We start from the raw sequence: 6642 nt of genomic DNA on the forward strand, positions 1-6642 counted from the left end.
TTCAAATTATTTTTTAATTAATGTGCCTGTTGCCTAGATCTGTGTTTAAGCTCCAGGTGATTTTAAAAAACAGCAACTGCTGGAACGTAATGCACAAAATGTTCAACATCATTGATTATGTTCTGCATTGTACATTATGTTGCACATCCAAAACTAAAGCTGCTTTTTTTACCTTACTGTGAGCTGGCAATAAGAACTCTCTACTTCTCAGACTGAATTAAAATACTTTAGTTACTACAAGGAATAAAAACGCTGTGTGTTATTTTTATCTTGACTCAAAATCTCTTTTTCCGTGCCTGGGAGTGTTTCCCTGATCTGCATCCACATCCCAAACTGTCCTGACTTCATCTTGGGTTCAGGACTTGGGTACAGACCACCCCAGTCTACCTTGCTGCCCCCCATGTTGTAGTCTTCATTGGAAGGGAAGATGAGCAGACCAGGAAAGAGCTAAAAAGTCAGGGAACCACAACAGGGGATGTGCTGTGGAGCACATCTGCCGACAGTCCAGATGTACCTCAGGTATGGAGATGCTTAGGAGTTCTTACCCAGCCTGTGGCATGTTAAAATTGGTCAGGTGCAGATTTAGTGTAATTCCTGGTGACAATAATTCTGGAAACCAGAAACGCTGTAGTGGAGTTTGTTTTTAACTCTCTTGGAGTTTCCTGGTTAGAGGAACTAGCGGATCCCTTACTCTTTGGAAAAGTTCAGAGTACCATCTGAAACAAATGTTTTAGAGATTACACTTAGGAACAAAAAAGCCTTAATTGAACTTCTAGTGTCAGTTACAATTATGATTGATAATACTGTCTTTGATCACAGGTTACCTACAAGTTCACATCTATGAATGTGCAAGTTACGTGTGAGTTAAATAATTCATTGGGTTTGCAAAGAATATGCACTTCTGGATTTGCCACAGCGCCTACAGGTACTGTTAAAAGTACTGAGATCTAACTGGGTTCACATATTTGCTTAATGATTGGCTGATTTAGCAACTAGTCTAAAGAACAAAATGAAGCACTGTGACAGTATTTCTGGCCGCACTGAACAAAGTTACTGAAGTCAAGAAAACTTAACCCTTGCTATTCTAGTGATCTGACAAAAATTCACAGGAGAATTTGCAGGTTGTGTGCAGTTGAATGTTTTATATACATCTGAATATCTTAAGAAAGTTACGCATAGATTGTAATTATGTTTAAAAGGGTGAGGAAATGAAATATGAATGAGAAAGTCATTACAGTCACCTCAGAAACCACCTCAGGGATTGTTGCTAGCATTTGAAGGATCCTGCCAGGGGTCTTTGAAGAGGCCAGAAAAGGCATTGCCGTCTCTTTGCTCTTTAAGATAATGAAGGGTGATCAATAAAGCCCTTCGACTCCCACCCTGTGCTGTGTTTCATGCTCAAGAGGCTTTTCCACTTCAAAGCATTTCTAAATAGTTTGACTTGCTAGATTTACTGCCCACAGGCATTTACAAAATAGGCTATGATATTTTTTATTCTTGTATACATATCATTAAGCAAATGCTGTAAACAGTGTAGGAGACTAAATATTACACAAGCTGTTCTATTTATTTTTTGCTGTTTTTTCAGTCTTTTCATGAGTAGACTTACTAAATATTTCTTCAACTTTCTTCTGGTCAGCAATAGCTTCTTTGTGGATTATTATCTCTCCATGGAGCAATTTCAGAGTTGATCCACTCTAGTGAAAATGTTAATGTTTCGTATTTTGTACACATCAAAATTATTTAGACCATATGTTGCTTTCACCCAGTAAAATTCAGAAGGCTGAGGTGGAGCATGGGCTGAAATAGAAATGATGATTGTGAGAGAAAGAGTTATCAGTGGTACAGCTTGGTCTGGGAGAAGAGTCCTGGTAAGGTTTGTTAGGGACAGCAAAAGCCACAGGTTGTGAAGTAATTGCACACCTTCCAAATCACACTGCCCACCACAAGAATGAGTGGCAGCAGATGAACTTGTGTCTTCCATCAGTTCCTCTTTCACGCTGTGGGATATTCTTTCATCTGACAGCAACGGTTGGAGCTCCGTCGATACCAGAAGCAGGAGGAAAGACACTGGCAGCTTTACATGAGAAAGTAGCCTATATGTGAAGTCCCTGTTTCTCATGGATCTGCAAGAGCCTGCTTGGTTGTATATTGTTCCTTTGGTCTCTTGTGTGGTAACGACGCAAATTCAAGTATAATCCTCATTCTGAACATCAAAGCAGCAGCTGGTGCTCTGAGAACCTTATGAAGCGTGTCATGTTAGCCCACAAGACCTCTCCACGCTTCCTTCTCCCAGGCCTTTCGGAGCCTCTTCTACTAGGATGTTGCTGCTGCAAGACAAAGGGGAGGAGAACACTTTTCCCACTCCTTTGTATTGTATGTGATTACTTCAAAATACATTTAGATATACTACTTTAGGTAAGAGTGGCAGAACCAATCTCAAAAAAAATAATGTTTTTTAAAAGTAATCTGGTTTTGCTAACATGAACACAGCAAAACTATACATTAAAAAAATAAATTTATATTAGAAATTTCCCTGAGGAATCAAGACTGAGAACGGTACCGGAATTTTCAAACAGACATTTTATTTCAATATCAGAGTAAACTCCGTGCAGTAACGTTAGAGACAACAAAGTGAAAGGATAAGATATAAGAAAAAAATTCTGTGTTAATCAGGATAGTACTCAAAATTAGAAGAGGCCTCAGCTTAGTTGATATCTGCAGTGTGTATTTTGCTCTATACGCTTACGTCGTAGCTGTGTTAATCCAACTGCACTGAATATGTTTTGTTTCTTTAGTTGTAGTCCTGAAGCTTTTGATCGTTCCAAAGCTGCCTGGAGACACTGTGCATGTTCTTTTATTGTTTTTCTCTCAGTAAAATAATCCAAATGGTAAGAGTCTGTGTGCTCTAATCCGTAAGAAATTGTCTTTCCAACTGAAATGTCTTAGTTTATAAAACTGCACAGACAACAACTGAGAAAAAATGTTGTGTTCCAAATGAGGTGGCAAATAGGCACAAATCCTTGACTGCATACTTGCTTTCAAAGGCCAAAATTTCAAGTTTTATTAACTCTAATGTAATTGCAGGCTGACAAGGGAAGAGGCAGTCATGTTCCCATTCCCAAACAAAGGTAGCAACAGCCTGTGCTGGGAAGGGGGGATATTACCTCATCATTTGGTTGTGGCTCGCAGTTAGATTGGATTAAGTGTACCATGAAACTGCATCCAAAGGGCATCTACAAGAACTCCCACTGACACAGCTATCATGGGAGAATAGCTGGTATTATTCATCTCTTGCCCAGAGTTGTCTACCTCTAGGTATTCAGTTGTTCTGGGCTCATACCTGTGAGCATAGTGTTCCATCTTTTTTTTCCCCTGTAACTGCTCGTCAGTCTGCTCATTCTCTTGGTTCAGCTGTTCACTCTCTGGTTCGGACCCAGGTTGAAGACTATGGGTAATCAGGAGATAATTCACAAATGGCATGGATATCTCAACTCTCAAGGCAGGAAGGTGTATTAGAGAAGGTAAGTATAGTGTGAGAGGTGATTATAAATTCAGTTGCCCCGTTTGAATCCACTTCCATATGAGCTGCTAATCAGAAGGCTCAGTTACCTCAAGAAAAAGTATGAAATTGAATTTTCAGCTTTAATTCACATCCTGGTTTTTGGATAGCTTCACTTTCCCTTTGTTTAAGAACGTTCCTCCAAAATTTCATTTTTACCATTAAGGTGGGCACTAATCTATTTTTGGCAATACCTTTCTGCCGTTAATCTCCACTTCTAAATTGACTGAAACCTCCTAAACGTGTTAAGTGCATTAAACATACTGTTCTTTCTCTGAATGGGCTACATGCATATATTCAAACAAAGGAACAGCACTATCAAGATCACTTTCAGATGGTTTCAATTTTTCAAATAATTTATGCTCTGGGAAAACTTATTTGCATAAGTTTCTGTTCATTTTCTTTTTCCTTTTTAATATCTGCTTACTTCTGATATAAGGAGTAACTCTGAATTTGTAAAAAATCTTCACTGCTCACTCATGTATTGCACCTGCCTTAGCACTTCAAGCACAGGCTGGTACAACACTGTTCTCCAGGCTTCCTCTCTTTCAAGTTCAGCTATTTAGAGATACAGTTTCAGACAAGAGAAGCCCCCTCCATAACGTTCAGGTTTGGTTTTTTGAAGTTTGTACACTTCCAGCAGCTGCAATGTGTATCGTTACTGTGTTGTAAATAAGCAGAATTAGTCTGGAACTGGAAAGCAATGTATCTTACTAAAATAGCATGCCAACCTGCCTCACCTGCCTCGTCCACATCTACGCAGCTCTGCTAAGCAATGTCCGCGTGAGCGGTTAGCAATGGTCAGAGGGGGACATGCCCATGCCTGTGCCCTCCAGGAGCTAACTGCCCCAGCTGCAGGGACGGTGTTTTCTGTGGCATGGCAAGTCCCAACCCCTATCCCACTGCTGGGATTGCAGCAAAAGCGCTGGGTGTCCCATTTGTACCACCGAGATTTTGAGAAGTGGCTGTGCTGGGGTGCGGCAGGCCAGTGCAGCAGGATGGGCTGCACCAGGCACTTTTGCAGAAGTGCACCAGGGAACAGGGATCACTTTTATCTGCAGCTTTCCCAGGGGCTGTCCTCCCTGCAGACAGCGGAGAGGAAAAGTGTTTCAGAGGTTCTCCTTACATCACCTGAGAGTGCCCAGGGGATGAGGCTGCGCAGACAGCCACGGGATTTGCTCCTGAGGATACTGCAGAATAAATCACTGCTGTAAGTCCCAGGGCAGCTTCTTGCTACCCTACAATTCAGGGTGGAGAGGACTTACCTCAGTGGAGGAGCTGTCAACCACTGCCCATACCATAAATCACAATTACCTGTGCACTGATTACAGTTATTACAGGACAAAGGTTTTAGATTTAAAGGCAGCAAAGGGAAGCAAATAAGCAGAATATGAATTGCTGAAAGCTGTGTGCACTAGCGAGCTGACACCACCAAACTTACCATCAGAATACTTGTGATACAGAAAAGTTGTGGTTTTCAAGGCCATTCTTAAGGAATGCTTCAGCATTGTTTTCACGTGTCTAAATTGAACATACTTTTGCTGTTAACAGCTTAGTGGCAGAAAATTATTCTCAACAAGGTTATTTCCTCAGAAAGTTTAAGTGTATTTTAGGAATACATATTTTTCGTATGTAATAATTAACTTCTGGTGTGGAAGGTCTCATTCTGAATTAGTTTTAGCCCAACTTCATTTTGTGTTACAGAAAATACACAAAGTACTCGTAATTATTTTGCATTTTCCCAACACTTTAAATATGAGTTTATCATGTAGTTTACAAATGTTATAATACATTCATTAACTCTCCCTCTGTAAGTTAGGTAAGTATACTAGAATATTTATTTTAATCAAAAGGAGGCATTTGGGCTCAAATTTCTAAAAGCACTGAGTTTGTGAGAATCTGACATCTAGAGTGCCAGCCACTGCAGTACTAGCAGAAGTTGGTAAACACTGATGGAATTTAGCACCTTTATATATCTGAGCTACTCAGAATAAGTGAACATTTTAAAAAACATTTATTTTGTCTCCCTGAAGGTGTGAGGTCATAAAATAGCATCACTAAAGCAGAGCGAAAAAGAGTAGAAAATTTCAGAAATATTGGAAGAACACCTCAATCAATGAAAACAATCACAAAAACCATATAATTTGACTAATTTAAAGTGTAAGTAAGTAAATACAAACTCCTGATTTGTGTTTGTAACCCATCTGGGATGACTGAAGATGAGCAAACTAGGAGAACAGATGGGAATCTATATTAGATTAGTGAGAAATGAGATATCGTCCTAAAATTAATCTGATACTCATTTTATTGCAACAGAAAAGGAAAGGAAAAGTGTTTATAACTAATTTTGTTTTGTGTGTGTGTCTTTATTCCGTTTGTTTGTGTGTTTATTTTTAACTAGAAATATATATTTTTATTATGAATTTAGCACATGTATATGAGGATCAATGGAGGATTTCATGGACAAAAATTAAAAATTCATATCCATGGTTCAGGTAGAAGAAGTTATGTTTCTGCCAGACATTTTACATTGAAATAAATATCAGACATGGAAGAAAAAGAACAGAAAGAAAAGCAAGAGAGATCAGAAAATGTGGGGTTTGTCAGCCAGATATAAAATGGCTCTAATGGCTGTTTCTATGGCAACTAAAAATGAATGGCCCTGAAGATAAACTCGGTATTTTAGCTCAGCAGGGACACTAACGTTGCTGTCTACTGGCACACACTCCAAATGGTATTCTCTACCCCAGACTTGAGCATGTCAAGATTCAGTATCACCATCACATAATTTCACACATATGATCTGCAACAACTTTTAAGGACAGGAGCTGGTCCCTGGTAGAGTCTCAGCCACTCTGCCCTGACCAGGATCCATTTCTTTTCTGAACTAAAGCCCACCAGTGCTCACCCATCTTTTACATATGTCAAAGCCAGCTCAGCAGTTTTTAACTCCTTGGAAGCATATTCCCTTTCATTAAGATCAGTTTACTACACGTCATTGCTATGAGATTCACGATGTCCTTCCAAGACCAGCTGAAGTCCTCCAGGCACTTGGAGCAGACATTGCCACTGGAGGAAGG

The sequence above is a fragment of the Phalacrocorax aristotelis genome, chromosome 1, assembly GCF_949628215.1.
Source record: "Phalacrocorax aristotelis chromosome 1, bGulAri2.1, whole genome shotgun sequence".
NCBI lineage: Eukaryota > Metazoa > Chordata > Aves > Suliformes > Phalacrocoracidae > Phalacrocorax > Phalacrocorax aristotelis.